Here is a 17,437-nt window from a genome sequence, read left to right as displayed (position 1 = left end):
TCTGGAAGTACAAACTGATACACACCCGGGGTGCTTTCTCCCCACTGAGTGACGCACCCAAAGTCTACCAAAACTTGTGTATTATTTGGGCACCCTCCAGGTATTGGGTTAGGAACATCTAAAAATAAGCCCTCACTGCTGGCTCCCAGTAAGGCAAGGGCATGTGCCTCCACAGTGAGGTCGCAGAGCTCTGAGCTCTGCCCCTCCTTCCCACGCTGCCCAGGTCAAAGTGTCCTCAACTTTACAGAAATCTAAGGGACGTTCCTAAGAAGTAGGGGTGGGCGTGGCCCTGGTGGGAGTAGACGCCAATGTCCTCAACTGGCAGAGGGCAAGCTGGGCCTTGGTACTCTGAGGGCACCTCGAGGCTGGACACAGCCCTATAAGGAGCTCCTGGTTGGGACCAAGCAACAGCACCAAGAATAGCCTCAGCTGGCCTTCGGACGGACCGGCGCCAGGACAGCCAGACGGACTGGTCAGGCCCTTGATGCCTGGTTTCCTTCCTGCTAACTGCCTGGTATGGCCCCCTGAGGCTGGGGGCCGGGGCACACAGCAGGACAGATGCCAGGCCAGATGCCAGGCCAGATGCCACGCTGAGCAGCTTCAACACACACAATCACCCTTGTTCATACTCTGAAGCTTGTACATCCTCCCTCTCCCCTCCTGACACAGGTGGCCCCGCCCTCACACCCAGCTCCTTCTTGTCTGCCCTGTGCCCCAGGGGACAAGTGTCTGGCTGTGCCCTTTGACCTTGACCTGACTCAGAAATGAGTCATTAAAACCCCGCTGTCTGGAATCCGGGGGACTTCTGGCCACCTCCCATCCGAATGACCCTGGAGGGAGTGGGCAGCCACCTCTAAATGGGATCCTGTTGTTCAGCATGGAAGAAAGCCAGGGCGGAGTGTGGCCTACTGGGTCCCAGAGCAGGAAGCAGAGGAGAGGACAGGCAAGATGTGTGAGGCTGAAAGCCAGAGGGGGTGGGGGGGTTGCTGCGGGGGCCCAGCCTCTCTTCCTGCACACCGGCCGGCCGTGTTATTCTAAGGCAGGGCCTGGCTCAGCTATCCTTGGAGGGTAGGAGTCCAGGGTGAGGAGACAGGGAACTCACATCAGTTCCCCAGGGTTTGGGCACGAGTCAATCTCAGTCCAGCTACTATGGGAAGATTAATCCCCACACTAGGTGTAAGCTAGAGATGGGAGGGTGGTTCAGGGGACAGTAGGGTGCAGGGTCAGGTGTGGGACCCCTGCTGCTGGAGCCCCGGGCAGAGATTCTTTTGTCCTTGTAGGGAAGGGCTGGCTTGAACGGGGCCTATCATCTAGACCTAGGGGCTGGGGACATGGACGCGGGCTTGGAGTTCTATGAGGGAATGAGCACTGGACCCACAGGCTGCTCTCAGGTGGTTTCAAGTCCCTTGACCCCAGGTATGTGACTCTAGCATGGTGGTGGAGAGGGGGGGATGAATTCCCTTGATGCCTGTGGAGACCTGAATATCTCCTTTCCAGGGTGTCACTCTCAGTGGAGATGGGCCCTCTCCAGTCTGACCTTCAGTGAGGTACTGTTGGTTGCTTTTTACTCTTTGGCTCTTTGGGGGGGTCTTTGGGGGGCCACCACCCAGCTCCCAAATAATCACACACTTAGTCTTATTATTACTTAGAAATGCCCCGCCTTAGCTTGGCTTGTTTCTAGCTACCTTTTAACTTAAGTTATCCCATCTACCTTTTACGTCTTGGCTTTGTTTGTTTGTTTGTTGTTTTTGAGACAAGGCTTCCCTGTGTAGCTTTGGAGCCTGTCCTGGAACTAGCTCTTGTAGACCAGGCTGATCTCAAACTCACAGAGATTTGTCTGCCTCTGCCTCCCGAGTGCTGGGATTAATGGCGTGTGCTACCACTACCTGGCTTCCTCTGGGTTTTTACCTTTCTCTGTTTCTGTATATCTTTTCTTTCCTTCTTATCCCCTGTCTGGCTGTGTGGTTGTGTGGTCAGCCCCCAGCATCCTCCTCTCCTTCCTCACTCCTTGATGTCTCTTCCCAGAGTTTTCTCCTTATTTATTCTCTCTGCCTGCCAGCCCTGCCTATCCTTTCTCCTGCCTGGCTGTTGGACGTTCAGGTCTTTATTAGACCAATCAGGTGTTTTAGACAGGCCAAGTAACACAGCTTCACAGAGTTAAACAAATACAACATAAAAGAATGCAACACATCTTTGCATCATTAAACAAGTGCTCCACAGCATAAATAAACGTGACGCATCTTTAACTGATATTCTACAACAAGGTAGAGGGTGGCTCAGCCTGGAACCTGTGATCCTGACCTGAACAGGTTGGGGTGGCTGCCTCAGCATCACTGGCACGGGGGACATTCACATTCCATACACTTCTTCCATTTTCCTGCATCCGAGGCACCAACGATGTCACAGGTGAGTGACAGACTTGGGAACACAGAAGACTACACAGACATGGAGGACGGAGGACTGGGTAAGAGTGTAGGGAGAATGTCCCAGGGCTCATAGGAGTCCACACAACTGATGCTAAGTAAGACCTCATGGGAATGGGGACAATACGCGTCCCCAAACCACACCAGGCGGAGACACATGAGGGGCCTGTTTCTTTCTCCCTTTGACTTGAACTTCACGTCCTGGCCGATGAGTGAGAAGAGACCGGCAAAGTTAGCGCAGATCCTCTACCGCTCCCATAGGTGTGCGGGGTGCCGTTTGCACAGCCTCACTTTGGTGCAGTACTAAGACATTCAACAGCGGTTACGGGAGGGCCACAGAGTAGCGCAGGTATCTGGGGCTCTGGGCAGGAACGAGATCTTGGGCCCCGGTCTGGAGATCGATGGCTGTACTTTAACAGAAGTCATCCCGAGGACCGTGGAGGTTCCATCAGGCACTGCGGTCAGGATCCGACTGCTTTTCACACAGCACGCAGCCCTGCCAGGGCATCCTGTCTGTCTGTGTGGGCAGGAACTTTACATTCTGAGAACACCTACAGGTGGGTGGGGACCAGCTCAGCTCTCCAGGGCATGGGAGACAGCAGAGGTGTAAGCAGAGCCTGCGCACACCGCACCAGACAGTCGGACAGCGCTGTCACTGGAGGGCAGCTGGTTCACACGCTGGTATACATTCTGTGGGTCTGGACAAATGTTTAATGACATATACCTGCCATTACTATGTCATATAACAGCTCCCTGGCCCTAGAACTCCATGTGTGTAGTTCATACAATCCCACCCCACCTCTGAAACCCCAGCAGCCCCAGATCTTCTCGCTGTCCCCAAAGTCTTGCCACTTGCAGAGTGTCACACTGTGGGAACCCTACAACCTGAAGCCTTTCAGACTGGTTCACTTAGCAGTGTGCATCTAAGGCTCCCCTGACATCTTGAGGCTTGGTGGCACATTTCTTCCCAGCACCGAATGGGCGCTGTTACCTGGCTGTGCCCATTTATTCAGCCACTCACCAATCACAGGGCAGCTCTGTTGCTTCCTAGCTTGGCAGTTGGGAATGTGGCTGCTGTGGACACCCATGCAGAGGTTGCCTGGGAATAGTTGCACACACCCATGTAGAGGTTGCCTGGGAATAGTTGCACACACCCATGCAGAGGTTTGCACGGGAATAACTCTCAGGTTTTGTGGGTAACTACCTGAGGTGTATTTCTGGGGTGTCTTTCATGGCCGCTGTGCATTTCATCTCCTTGCCATTGATGACAGAGGACTCCTGTGCTCCCTAGCCTGCCCAGCTCTTGGTGACTCCGGTACAGGGAACGTGGCACTTCTAATTATGGAAAGTGATATCTGGTTGATTTATTTGCATTTCCCTGATGCTACTGGAAATGGAGCCTCCTCTCATCTACTCATTTGAGGAGGAAGAGTTTGGGCCTTCGGTGCCTTTTTAAAATCATGTTCTTCATTTTCTTATTGTTGGGTCTTAATAGTTCTCGGCATATTTAGGGTATCATGTGCCATTTGTAAAGTTTTTTTCTCCAAGTCTGCCTCGGCTACTTATTCTCTCACCAACATCTTCCATGGAGTAGAAGATTTGTTTTGTTTAGATTTTTATTTTTATTTATGTGTGTATGTGTGTGGAGTGTATACATGTGTGCATATGGGTTCCCTTGCAGGCCAGAAGAGGATGCTAGATCCCCTGGGGGGAGCCGGGCTGGTTATGAACCACTGCTGTAGTCTTCTCTGCATCACTGTAATGAAATACTAACCAGAAGTGACCTGGGAGGAGAGGTTTGATTTTACTGACATTTGCAGGCCACACTCCATCATGAGAGAGGTCAGGGCAGGAACCTGGAGGCAGAACTGAAGCAGAGGCCATGGAGGAACACTGTCGGCTTACTAGCTTGCTCCCCATGGCTTTCTCAGCTCGTATTCTTATATACCCCAGGACTGCCTGCTGGGGGCCACAGTGATCAGAAAATGCCCCATTGACTTTCCTACAGGTCAATTTGATGGACACACTTTCTCAATTGAGGCTCCCTCTTCTGAGATGGCGCTAGCTGTGTCAAGTTGACAAAAAACTAAACAGCACATCCATCATATGGATGCTGGGGACCACACTCAGGTCCTCTGCAATAACCACATCTCCAGCCCCAGGACAGAAGGTTTTAATGTTAACGAAGTCTGGCCAATTATCTCCTTGGTGAAGCATGTCTTCTGTGTTGCATCTTGAGACTTCTCCTGTGTGACAATCTAGGTGAGTATTAGTTTTGCATTTTACTTCTAGATCTGTAACCCAAAAAGAATTAATTTTCAGCTAAGACTAAGAGTGAGGGTTTGTGTGTGCACGTGCCTCTGTGTGTGTGTGTGTGTGTGTGTGTGTGTGTGTGTACCCCATCTGTTCCAGTATTAGTATTACTGACTGGAACAGCAGTCCTACCCCAGCCTTCCAGATTAGATGAGGTCCATGGTATTGGTAAGGAACATGGTCCCTAAGACATCACCCTATCAAACTCAAGTGTCTTCCAAACATCCAATACGTGGCTGAAAGCAGTGTCCAGCAAGTTCCCTGAAATCCAGGGGCCTGCCAAGTGGACACACGAAGCCATTCGCTGAACCTTGCTTCTGGGTTTGGCATCCTGACCTGTCGGCCGACTCTCTAGCCACAGTGCACACATTCTCTGCGGTGACATCTTCCTCCGTCATCTTCACCACCTTAGCCCCTTCCTTCTGTGAGTAACCGCAAATGTGTAAGGACTTGATGAGAGCCATCCTTCAATCGTGGACCAGCCTGGGGGCTGCTGCGGTGGGGGGGCTACCATCCCCCCAGTTTTGAGTATGTTTCACCTCTAGTCTCTGATACAAGTCCTGTCTTCTTCCTAGCCCCACCCCAATAGCCCAAAGAACAGAGGTAGGGCTGGGGTTTGGGGTGAACAAGGCAGGATTCTCAGTTGTAGAATGGTTGGGGGCAGGGCCCCTGAAGCAGAGACCTGCACACTGATCCCACATACTTCGGGGTGAGGGACAGGTCCTGACTGCCCCTGGAGAGCAGCCTCTAGGATCTCAACTGGGTCCTAGCAGCTCACCTATCTTGTGTGGTAATCAGTTGACACAGGCAATGAGCCTTGGAATGAAGGCTCTAATGGATCGCTGCGCAAATGCCCTCATGTAGCTTCTGGGCTTCTTCGGGGTTCGAGTCTCATGGGAGGATGTCCTTAAAGTGACCTGGCTCTTATGGCTCTTACGGCTGGCTGGGCTCCGGAGCAAGCCATCCCAGCTGCAAGGGTTTCCCAAGGGGCCATCAGTCTCCCTGAACGCTCAGCTGGCTTGTTCCACCCTCCAGCAATTGGAGCCTCCTGGTCTGAGCAAGACCCTGTGTCCAAGCAGATCAGCAGCTGATGGACATCTATTTATTTTGGCCAAAAGAGTTTTTTCGGGAAATGAGAAGTGGACATGGTTGTTTAGTCTCCCATCTCTCTGCTGACTCTGGGAAAGGCCAGGGTACCCAACTATGGATTGGGGTCAGTGGGCTGTGAGAAGGAAGCCTCTGTCCCCAGAGCCACCCACTGAGCTCTGAAGACATTTCTTCTTCCTCCTTCACTTTGGGCCTCTGATGTCCAGATGATTTCTGTCATCCTCTCGCTGACATGGCTAAGCATGGTCCTCCCTTACCTGGCCATCTCCAACCTGCTGGCTAACCCTCAGCACACTTATGTTCATATTGTCACTTGGCCTGTGACTTAGTTTGCGTCCCCCGCCCCCATCATGGTGATAATAAAATACCATGACAAAAACAACAAAGGGAGAAAGGGGTTACTCTGCCTACATGTCAAGGGTACAGACCATCATGGTGGAAGTCAAGGCATCAGAAGCTTGAAGCAACTGCTCACATTGCGTCCTCAGTCAGGAAGCAGAGCGTGATGACGGCTGGTGCTCAGCTCCCTTTGTCCCTGTATGCAGTGATCCAGGCAGGGAGTGGGGCCACCCACGGCTGACAGGCCTTCCCAGTTCAATTAGCATGACTCCCCTACCAGCATGCTAGGTGGTTCTAGATTCTGTCAAGTTGACAGTTCAAACAAATCATTACAGCCCATGATGCTCCCTCCTTCCCTTCACCTGTAGGCGTGCAGAGAATGCCGGGAAGTGGGTGGGCACCCATGAGGAGAATTGTGTGAGTACCCACAGGTCAATGGACACATGGCTACAGGTATGCACATACATGGTTGCTAATTGCATGTGTGCGGATGTATGCATGTGCACACACACGTTCTCAGAGAACTGCCATCACCCAGGCCAGTGCCTCACGGGCATCTGGTCCTATCCTCACGCAGGGCCAACCCCTTCCATCACTGTCACTCCGTGCAGGCCCAGCACACTGATAGTGTCCTTCCTGACCACCCAGAGGGGCCTTGAGGAAGAGAAATGGTTGGTTCTGGTGTCCCAGGGCTGTCATGAAAAAGTATCACACCGTGCAGAGAGGTCTCCGGGGTTCTTCCCTTTGGTCTACAGGCCAGGCCTGAATTCCACTGTCACAGGCTGTATCTACCTGCCTCTTTCAGTGCCCAGGAGGTCATGGGGTCCAGTATTGGGGTCATACCACTTTAAGCTGGCCTTTGAGGTCACATGACTTCTTTGTTTTTTGGTGTTTTTTTTTTTTTTTCAAGACAGGGTTTCTCTGTATTGTTTTGGAGGCTGTCCTGGAGCTTGCTCTTTAGACCAGGCTGGCCTCAAACTCACAGAGATCTGCCTGCCTCTGCCTCTGCCTCCTGAGTGCTGGGATTAAAGGCGTGCGCCACCACCGCCCGGGTCACATGACCTCTTGATCTGATTTCTTTCTGTCTCCTTTACAGTGGTGTCATGTAGGTACTGCCTGGGCAATACCAACGATCCCCACACAGCCTCACTGACCACCTCTGCAAAGACCCTCTGTAAGGCGGGGGTCGGTCCCATAGTGGATCTTTGCGAATGCACATAGATTTGAAGAGACCGTGCCTTTCAGCCACACAGCTGAGCACGGAGGCACTCTCCTCTCCTCACAGGCATGGGGAGAGAGAGAGAGAGAGAGAGAGAGAGAGAGAGAGAGAGAGAGAGAGACAGAGACAGACACAGAGACAGAGACAGACACAGAGAGACAGAGACAGAGAGACAGAGAGAGAGATAGAGAGAGAGAGAGAGAGCTGGAGACAGAGCTGGAGAGGGCTGCTGAGGTCTATGAGGAACCTTGGCTAGAGCCAACGCCCACAGACATCAGAGAGAGGGGAACAGAGATCAGCCACCCATTGCTCACTGTGAGCATAGATTCCTTCAAACCTCCCAACCACACGAGCCGTGGGCCAGCAGGTGTCTTATGCTCTGCCTTCCGAGAGCTTGTGCTGCTGGTCTGCTGATGCTGCCCCCGAGAACACAGGCCCACTTCATGTTGCAGACACTCAGAAGCGTGATTTCGCAACCCCGCAGTGTTTACAGTGGGCTGTTTCCATTGCCTCAGCACACTGTAAACACACCGGACCCAGCTCTCAGATGCGTAATTGTGGTTTTGGAGTACAGTTCCAACAACGCACTCCCAGAGCCACGGTGTCCGTGATGCTGAGGAACCATGCACAGCCCCCGCTTGGCTGTTCTCGTCCTGCTGGGGGCAGCCATGGGACTGCCTTCTTAGTGGGCCTCTGAACCATTACAGACATCTCCTTAGGAAGAGAGAGCTGAGCTGGCCAAAGGGCAGGCAGCTCCCCAAGTCACATCCATGCCAAGTCAATATCTTCCCTGATACGGCAGCTCTCGGGGCCTGGCTGTCCATATATGCAAATGTTCTCGGAGACGGGTTTGCAACCCCCAAATTCTGTACCCAACCCGTCTGTATGTTTCTAAAGTGTTTGTGTGTGCTCACGTGTGCCTGGAGTTTTGTGCATGCCTTGTGTGTTCCTGAAGTATGTGTGCTGGTGCATTTTCATTTACATGTACATGTCTGGGGGGGCACGTGCGTGCATGTGCACGCCCATGTACACACTTATGAACTCTGCCCATGTTTCTTTTGTCTCCTACACCCACCAACCTTCTGAGACCAGCCCCGAATATCCCCGGTGGAAGTCAGTGAAGGCCAAAGTTCTGTGTTCTGGCACAAGGACCAGTCCTAGGCTACTGGCATGTGAGGGCTGCCTGTTCCAAAACCCAACTCTGGCTGGTCTGGTGAGGCCCCTCCAGTCCAGACGCTTCCCTTGCAGTGAATGTCAAATGTCAAATGCAGCCTGAGGGACACGGTTCCCACATTTCCTCATGTCCACGAGCAGCCAAGACCAGGCTCAAGGGCACGTGATGGGCGAGCACAATGGCCCTTTGTACACATGGGCATCTGTAGCTGCAGCCCAAGGAACACGGATGAGTTGTCCGGCTGCCCGGCTGCCCCCAGGGACAGGGCTTTCCCACTTGCTCCCTCAATGCCCAAGGCATATCCTGCCAATGCCCTGAGCTTTGTCTTGGACTATTGGGGGCAGGGGAGGCCACTCTCCTAATAGAACACTTTTCAGGCCAACACATTCACAGATAGAATAATTCGCAGTGACTGCTCAGAGCCACTGGAGCAATCAGAAGTGGGTCACAGAAGCCAGGGCTGGCTGAGCTGAGCCCCGGGCCTGGGCTGGAGAGAAGCAAAACCAACTACCAAGCAGCAGCGCCCTGAGCCTTCGTGGCCTCTGCGGATGGCGGCGTGGGTTCCACAGAGTCCATAAAAGCCTTTCCCTGAAGGTGCCCTGCAAAGCAGGAGGGCCCTTCAGCCTGCTGTCACCCAACCAATACTGTCCCTCACCCCTTCTTCCCAGGGTGTCCCCTCTCCGTGAGAGACCTTGTCTTGGTTTTGGAGAAAGCCCCTCCTTCTTCCCATACTCAGGAAGGTAGTCCAGTGGGCGAGGCTACCAGAAATTGAAAAAAAAAAAACACGTGTGACCTGCAGGGATGCTGTATCCAGGGTGAAGCCCAGGACCCTGAGATGTTTGTGTCTGACATGTGAGCAGGTATGTTAGCTGCCTTTTTCCTTGTGACAAATTACAGGCTAAGGCACGCCTTAAGGGAAGAAAGGGTTATTTCTGTCTCAGTCCATCATATCAGAACCCAGTGGGTCCAATTCCACAGGGTCTGAAGGCTGACAAATACTGAAGACTTTTTGTTCTGCAATCCGGCTGGGCTCCTGTGACTGACTGTGGTAGTCTGTGGCAGCTCTCGCAGATTGGTGTCTTGTGTCCGAGGCATTCCCAGGCTGGCCTTGCACACTGATGGAACTGAAGATCTGTCACCCCTGAGTGGATCAGGTCTGCCCCCCCCAGCATTGTCCCAGTGGGACTTATGGAGGGCCCTTCCCTGGGCCCCAGGACGTCATGATCTCCACGTGGAAACTGCTGCGTCTACACAGCTCTTCGGGCCTGCAAACCTGCCAAGTTGGCCTCACCTGGACACTGTTGAGACACCACGCTTGAGCCGCTTGAGCCACCACGAGAATCCTGCAGCTGATCCTGTGTGCGAACACATCACGGGGCGGCGGCCGTCAGAGCTGTCTCCGGCCCCGTGAGTGTAGCAGGTGTGGTGGCCACCTCGCACACGCCTGCAACTGCTTGGACACCCTTACTCACAGAGAGCCTGCCTCCCTCAGCCTCCCCTGCTGTAGGCTCTAGCCGCTTCCACGTCCCTGAAGCTGAACAACCGCGGACTTTCCCAGGAGCTTAGAGACCCCAGGAGTAGTGAAAACCAGGTTGACCCAGGTCTGGACCTCCAAAGGCCCTGAGCACAAGCTTCCAGGGTGGGGGGGCGTGGGACCGTCTTCCTGAAGTGGGAAGAAACGAAAAGTACTGTAGAGACGGAACTGTTGAATACAACTACAAGGAGCCCAAATGACACCTGCCCGGGGATCACAACTACAACCCCTCTGCCCCATGCTTTTCCCGCTGCCTGTCCCTTGCGATGCACAGCAGGCTGGGACCCCTCCTCTACCACACGAGGCAGGGTGCTGGAGGCTGAACCAGTGCCAGGTGCTGAGCAGACAGCAGCTGATCCACCTCTGGCCAGGCCCCAGGATGAGAGACATCTGGGGAATGTTCCAGACTTAAGAACCGAGAGAAGAGCCATGGGCCTTAAGAGCAAACCTCTACTCGTCCACTTCCTCCGATTAGAGCTGTAGCTGCTTTCCCTGGGGGGGGGGGTACCTTACTCTTGGGCCAGCATCTAGGGACTGTCCCCAGGGCTGATGAGGTGACAGTTTTCTGTAAAGAGCTGCTGTTTCTTCTGAGGGAGGGGTGACTTAAGGGACTGCCTCTGCTGGCAGAGAAGGATCAGGGGAGCACGGGAGGCTCGGAGAAGAGCGAAGGCAGAAGGGTGGAGTTCAAGGGGGGCAGGTGTGTAGCGGGTGACTCTCTGTTCCCAGAGCCAGCCCACGGGTGTCCAGATGAGGCAGGGCAGGATCTGGTTATAACTGATGGGCTGCTGGGCAGCTGTCCTGACCCCAGGGCACCAGGTGGGGAGAGATACTGGGAGCGGGAGGGCAGTGGGGGTGACGCAGCTCCAGGCACGGGCCAGCCCCGGCCACCTGCCCTGTGTTTGCTAAGCTGGGAGCCTGTCTCCTGCCCTGGGCTTCTCGAAGTCCAAGATAGAAAGCTGCAGTCTGCGGAGCCCGCCAGTTAGATGATGAATTGACATTCCATCCCTGGGAACTGCTTGCGCATCCCGGAACCCCAGCTGTGGGAAATCTCTCCCAGACCTGGTGCTGCAGTGCAGAGGGAGGGGCCGGGGACCACACTGCTCTATGGCCCAAACTCCCAACAGATCCTTCTGGGCACCTGGGCACAGACCTCTCCCCTACAAGGTGTCAAAGTCTGGATTCCAGCCCCAGTTTGGGCTAACAAGGCTTGGTTATTTCAGACCTCTGTGTACCTTCAAACTAAGTGGTGGCCCAGGCTAGCACACTCTGCCTCCTGCCCTCCAGGCAGCTCATCTGCTGTCCCTGGATGTATGTTCTGACAGCTTCTCATGAAGCTACCTTCCTGAGCAGTGCATGCCCACATACTGAGGGAGGGAGGGAGGGAGGGAGGGAGGAAGGGAGGGAGGGAAGGAGGGAGGGAGGGAGGGAGGGAGGAAGGGAGGGAGGGAGGGAGGGAGGGAGGGAGGGAGGGAAGGAAGGATTGGGAAATGGAGAAAGAGGTGGGGTAGGGGAAACAGCATTAGAGGCCCCAGACTTCATTTCTCTCCCTTCTCTGGCTGTTTGCCTTTCAGCTTTAGAACATTCTAGACCGAGCCCTTATCTCAGTACGTTCTCTTGCCCTTAAGGCACAGACATGGCCACCCTACAGTAGTGTCAGCTCTGCCTGGTTCCTTGACACCCTGCTGTGATCTTGGTATTTCAGTGTTCTGCATTTAACCTATATCTCATCATGTTGTGAACTTGTATTCTGTGTTCTTGCCTTGGAGTTTTGCTTCTAAACCCTTAGGAAATATTGCCCATATGAGACAATCTTGTGCTAAGGTCCCTTTGAGGCCAGAAACACACACACATACACACAAAAAAAAACCCTTAAACATGTAACTTTACATTTTATTTTAAAATTAATTTTATTGTGTATAAGGTGGGTGGTGTATGCAGTCTTATACATGTGTGCAGGTGTATGTATATGCATGTGTGAAGGCCAGAGGTACGTACACAAACACACACACATACACACACACACACACACACACACAGAGAATGTAGAACTGTGCATGGTGTGTGTGTGTGTGTGTGTATGTCTGGGTCTGTATGTTTTATCCACTAAGTTCCTCTCAAGAACCCTGCCTAATATCCTAGTTATGGATGGGGGACCCATGAGGATGGCCAAAGCCCAGTGTTAGCCTCAGCTCTGCTATGATCCCTGGAAGAGTTGGCATCATCCATTCAGGCTGAGCCCTAACGGCACTCTGGCTATCCATCAGTGGAAGCAAAGGCTGCTCCCTTCCCATGAGTCTCAGGGGGATGTTGGGCCCGTCTAGTGTTCACTGCGGAGGCCTGCTTTGCAGAGGTCCCTGTGCATCACCAGCTCAGGCCTGGAGGAACGGCACCCTCTAGAACACCAGGCACCAGAGCCGCTGCTCAGTCTAGCGCTCAGGGGAAGATCGCACTTGTTTGTAGTTTCACCTTTCAGGGAAAGTTGAGTAGAGAAATTAACAACAAAACAGAAACAGGAAAGCTGTCTAACATCAAGGGGGACGGAGAAAATCATCAGAGCTTTACCCTTAGGTTGCCAGGTTGGGAGATTTTACACGCAAGGCACCTAACTCAGGAATAATCTCTGCTATGGAGACAACGTGACCGTGACGTGGGCAGATCCGGCATGAAAGACAGAACCAAAGACCTAAGTGAGGGGCAACATGGAGTCACTTCTGAACACTCAAAGACAACATCCCAGTCGTCCCCAAGGGTCAACAACTCCCGGGAGAACAGGTTTGAGACTCCATAGCTGATTCTAGAAGGGAGGGGAAAGGTGGGAGATTTTCAGAGAAGGCTGAAAGGGCAGAAGGGACTTGCCATGCAGCTCCTGTCCTGTGTCACCATGCAGGAGGCCACAGAGGCCTGTGGGTGAACACTGAGACCAGACACAGAGCCAAGGGCACAGGGGACCCCACCGTGAGCTGAGGATGGCACGTGCTCGCGCTGTAAGGTGGATTTAGAGGGACTCGGGTAGACTAGGAAAGTGGAGGTAGGTTTCCGGAGATGGCTGCTGCTTGTTCCCAGAACACATTTGGAGGAAAGGCATCAGGAAGGCATGGGGGTGGGTATCTAAACAGGACCAACAGGAGAAAGGGGAGAACCCAGGGGTCCTATAAAATACCCAAGCCAGGATCTGCTTAGCGGACATCCAGCCTTAGGCGTCTCCCATCCCTAATGTATGAAACGGTTACGCTGCCTTTCTCTTGTCTTTTCCAGCTGTTCAATTCTTTTTTTAATTAATTAATTTACTTATTGTGTATATAGTATTGGGTCTGTGTGGATGCCTGGAGACCAGAAGAGGGCACCAGATCTCATTACAGATGGTTGTGAGCCACCATGTGGGTGCTGGGAACTGAACTGGGGACCTCTGGAAGAGCAGCCAGTGCTCTTAACCTCTGAGCCATCGCTCCAGCCCCAGTTGTTCAATTCTTTCTTCGCTGTTATGTCAACAGTACTGGGGGGTATGGCTCAGTTGGTAGAGCATCTGCCTAGCATGCACAAGGCCCTAGGTTCGTCCAATATCGCATAAACTGGGTGTGGTGGCACGCCCCTGTAATCCCAGCCCACCAGAGGTAGAGGCCGGAGGATGAGAAATTCAAGGTCATGCTCAGCTACATAAGGAGTTGGAGACCAGCTTGGGATACAGGAGACACTACCTCAAAGAAAGCAAACAACAATAAAAAAAAAAACAAGTTTTCTAATAAATGTTGTGACGCTGGCTGTACTTGAAAGAGAACATAGAACCGGCCTCGCACAGCTCTAAGAGTAAATGAAGGACATGGGAATCTCTAACACACACACATACATATACACACACACACACCACGCGCACAAGTCTGCATTCTGGGTAAGACAAAGCTGCTGCCAAGGCTGGAAGCTGGCCATGTTTGAGGGACCACATCGGCTTAGGCTTACACTGGTCCAGCATCAGCAGACAACATCAAGTCAGGTCCATGTGGCACGGAGTGGTCTCTGAGCCAAGCCCTGCCATGGGGGAGGCTACAGACAGGATTAAGGTTTCAAACCCAGGTGGACAGCTCGCTCTGGACATGAGTCCCTGGAGCTCCACCCTGCCACCGTCAGTGCCTGCTGTCAGTCCCGTGGCTTCTACCGAGGGCTCCACAGCGTCTGCCCACAGAACACAGACAAATACCCCATCTCTCCATCCACAGTCTGTTTCATGCTCAGCTCTGTGAGGTTGGGAAGTTCTTGCTTAGATGATGCTGAGATCCTAGTGACACGCTGGACCAACGCTGAGTCCCCAAGGCAGGCATGAATTCTGAGTTGTCTACAGCTTGTGTTGGCTCTGGAACTCTGGGGACACTGGGACACGAACGTCTTCCTGTGTTTGTGTTCCCCTGTGCTACCTCTACAGCCCACCCCCATCCCCCATTCCTAGATCGCTCAGAGAGAGGAACTTGGCATCTTGCTCCAGGCTCTGCAGTCTCTGCTAGGCCTGCAGCCTCCAGCTATGGAGGCCCGGGTTGCACAAAACCGTGATTCTACCGTGGAGCTAGAGGCTCCTTATGAACCAGAAAAACTCTGCTATGCCTCATTCTGAGGAAGTCACCCTGCCAGTCTGCATCTCCCCACATTGCCATCGAGGGGGTGAAGACAGGTCTTGAGTCCAGTCCTCCAAACACAGCAAGCTGCCTGTTTAAATAAAATGACTTACGCACTTGGTGACATTTGCCAATGTTTGGATCCCAGATAGGCCTGTGGGGTGGGTCCTCACAGCCTGAGCAAGGAGAATGTTCTCCACACTCTAGCTCCTGGATAGTACCCACGGGAGGGCTAGATTTCCTCTGTGGGGAACACTGTCTCACAGCTTGCTCCGGCTGTGCTGAGGCAGAGGCCCTCAGGATACGGGGGGAGCCCCAAGTTCAGGGGTAGCCCTGGGTCCATGGACTTAACTGTTAATAAGAGAGGAATTCGGCATGTTGCTACCCTGTAGCACAAGAGCCAAATTCCTTGCTGTACCTTGACCCCCCCCCCCAGGGAACCTCACGTGTGGTCACACCTGGGGCATCCGATGGCCGGGTTCCATGGGCCCCTCCTCACTGCAGAGCACACTGGGCCATCTCTGAGGGCTCCCTTGGCATGCAGTCCTAAGCTCCTTTGAGAAATCCTTCTGAGCATGGCCTGTAGCCATAGATACAAAAACCGGAACTCCCTGCCCTGCCAGTGACTCATTAAGCAGTCACCTCCCAGCACATTTCCAGGGACAAAGCCAGGATTTTATTACCCTGGAGTTACGAGTGAGGGGGTGGGATTCCACACGAAGGCCCCAAACATCAATCTGTGGATCCTTGTAACTGACTCGATAAACAGAGAAGCAGGGCTGGTACGTGCGTGTCTATCGTGTCTATGCCCCCAGACGCCAGCCCCCTGCATCTGGACTCCTGGTCTGCAGCCAGTCATTGCTCCCACGGGCTCCCCTAGAGGCTGGGAGAAGAGCTTCCCTGTCTTCCAGGGGCAGCAGTTCAACCCTTGGCCTGCTTCATAACGGTGCCGTGGTCTCTAAAAGTGTCACAATAAGTCCCTAAGATGCCTTCCTTCCCCTTTGCCCTTAACTTCTTGTGGTTGGCCCCGGGCAGCTACCAATTTGGCTCCTACTGCATACCTTTCAGCCCACTCATAGAGTTCCTCTCAGGTGTCTGGGCACATGGCTTCAACATGGTAACATGACTGCATGGCTGTTCCCAAGCCCAGCAGGCGGCCGGCCTCTTTCTGTGTCTCTCCCCATTTGTTCCCTGACTGGAGTCACCCCCCCACCCCGCACTGTAGAGCCCCAGCTTCCACAGGGGTCAGTATGTTCCAAAAGAGGACCTTGTTGCTGCTGGGGGCAGCAGGGCTAGGACCTGTTTCTATGTGTTCCCCACCTCAGGGTTCTGTTCCCTGGAGTGGGGAGAATGGGGTGCTCCTACTGACACTTCTGACGTCTGCGGAAGACAGATGAGGCCTGGAGTCCCAGAGGGCATGTGAAACTTTGGGCATTTCTAAGTGTGGCCCTGTGACCTACAAGATGTACTTGGCTAGGCTGAGGGCCAAGCAGGGCATCCCTCCCTCTGTGGTGAAGCTCTTAGTCCTGTCCTTACAGGTGCCAGCTGCATGGAGGACCAAGGCCTGTTTTTGGGGTCCTCTAGGCCTGGGTGGCCTGGACCCCTTTTATCCAGCTCTGGACTCAGCCCTGGTCTGACCACCCACTCTTTCCTCTGTGCCGGTGAGGCCCACAAGTGTTTCCCAACGCTCCCTGGATAGCCGCGGAAGCTTCCCGAGAAGGCCTCTTCTGCCCTCTTGTGGTCGCATCGCTGAGTCACAGCAATATTGCAGTGAGCTCCCTGCTCTCCAGGCATCCTGAAGTTACCACGGCCAGCACACAGGCATAAAGGGAAGCTGCTTCCAGCTCTTCCTCCGTCCCAGGCTGGCCTGTAACTCATTATACAGCCAAGGGTGACCCTGAACTTCTTATCCTCCTGCCTCAATCTCCAAAGCGCTTGCTCCACATGCTCTACCACACCCTGTCTCATGCAGCCCTGGGGTGGAACCCAGACCTCAAGGGTGTTCGGTTGAGAATATCTCTAGTCCCCCCACAATGGGGGTAAGGACTAGATACTAAACCACTAAGGTTCCCATATGAAAACAGCTAGTCTGCAGGTGGAAGGGGATACCCTTCCTCACCCAGCCTTCACCTAAGGCACTGAGCATGTGTGAGAAAAAGAAACACAGGAAAGGGAGAGATACAAATGGGACTGGCGGATTGACAGGGAGGGGCCTATGTAAGTGTCCCATAAAGGGTCATCGCCTTGTCTTGGGATTACTATTGCGCTGATGAAACGCCGTGACCAAAAGTAACTTGGGGAGGAAAGGTTTGTTTGGTTTATACTTCCCTATCACTGTTCATCACTGAAGGAAGTCAGGACGGGAACTCAAACAGGACAGGAACCTGGATGCAGGAGCTGATGCAGAGGCCATGGAGGGTGCTGCTCACTGGCTTGCTTAGCCTGCTTTCTTATAGAAATAAGAATGGGTGTGGGGATAGCCCCACCCACAATGGGCCTGGCCCTCCCCCATCAACCACTAAATAATAAAATGCTCTGCCAGCCAGCACAGGCCTTATGACCCAGGGCTTTCTGAGTCCTTCCTCAGCTCACTGGCCTGCTCCCAGTATCGGGAGTGCTTTTTCCTGTCTCTAACCACGAGTCCCTAATGTAGTCCTTTGCCTTGGGACACAACAGCTTGGAATGGGATGACCTCCAAATTCAGATTCATGGCTCAGGACTAAGCCT

The 17,437-nt window shown here is 53.4% G+C and overlaps 1 long non-coding RNA gene across 1 annotated transcript; it reads right to left on the bottom strand.

Annotated features, from left to right (window-relative positions):
- Positions 1-11,991: 11,991 nt before the first annotated feature.
- LOC121134318 lies at positions 11,992-15,931 on the bottom strand. The gene is made up of 2 exons (XR_005871398.1): positions 12,672-15,931; positions 11,992-12,575 (listed from the first exon to the last, which is right to left on the bottom strand). It is a non-coding gene; the product is annotated as an uncharacterized LOC121134318 (long non-coding RNA).
- Positions 15,932-17,437: the final 1,506 nt, after the last annotated feature.

This window comes from Mesocricetus auratus, unplaced genomic scaffold (assembly GCF_017639785.1).
Source record: "Mesocricetus auratus isolate SY011 unplaced genomic scaffold, BCM_Maur_2.0 Super-Scaffold_100027, whole genome shotgun sequence".
NCBI lineage: Eukaryota > Metazoa > Chordata > Mammalia > Rodentia > Cricetidae > Mesocricetus > Mesocricetus auratus.
This window is presented reverse-complemented; position numbering and strand designations above follow the sequence as displayed.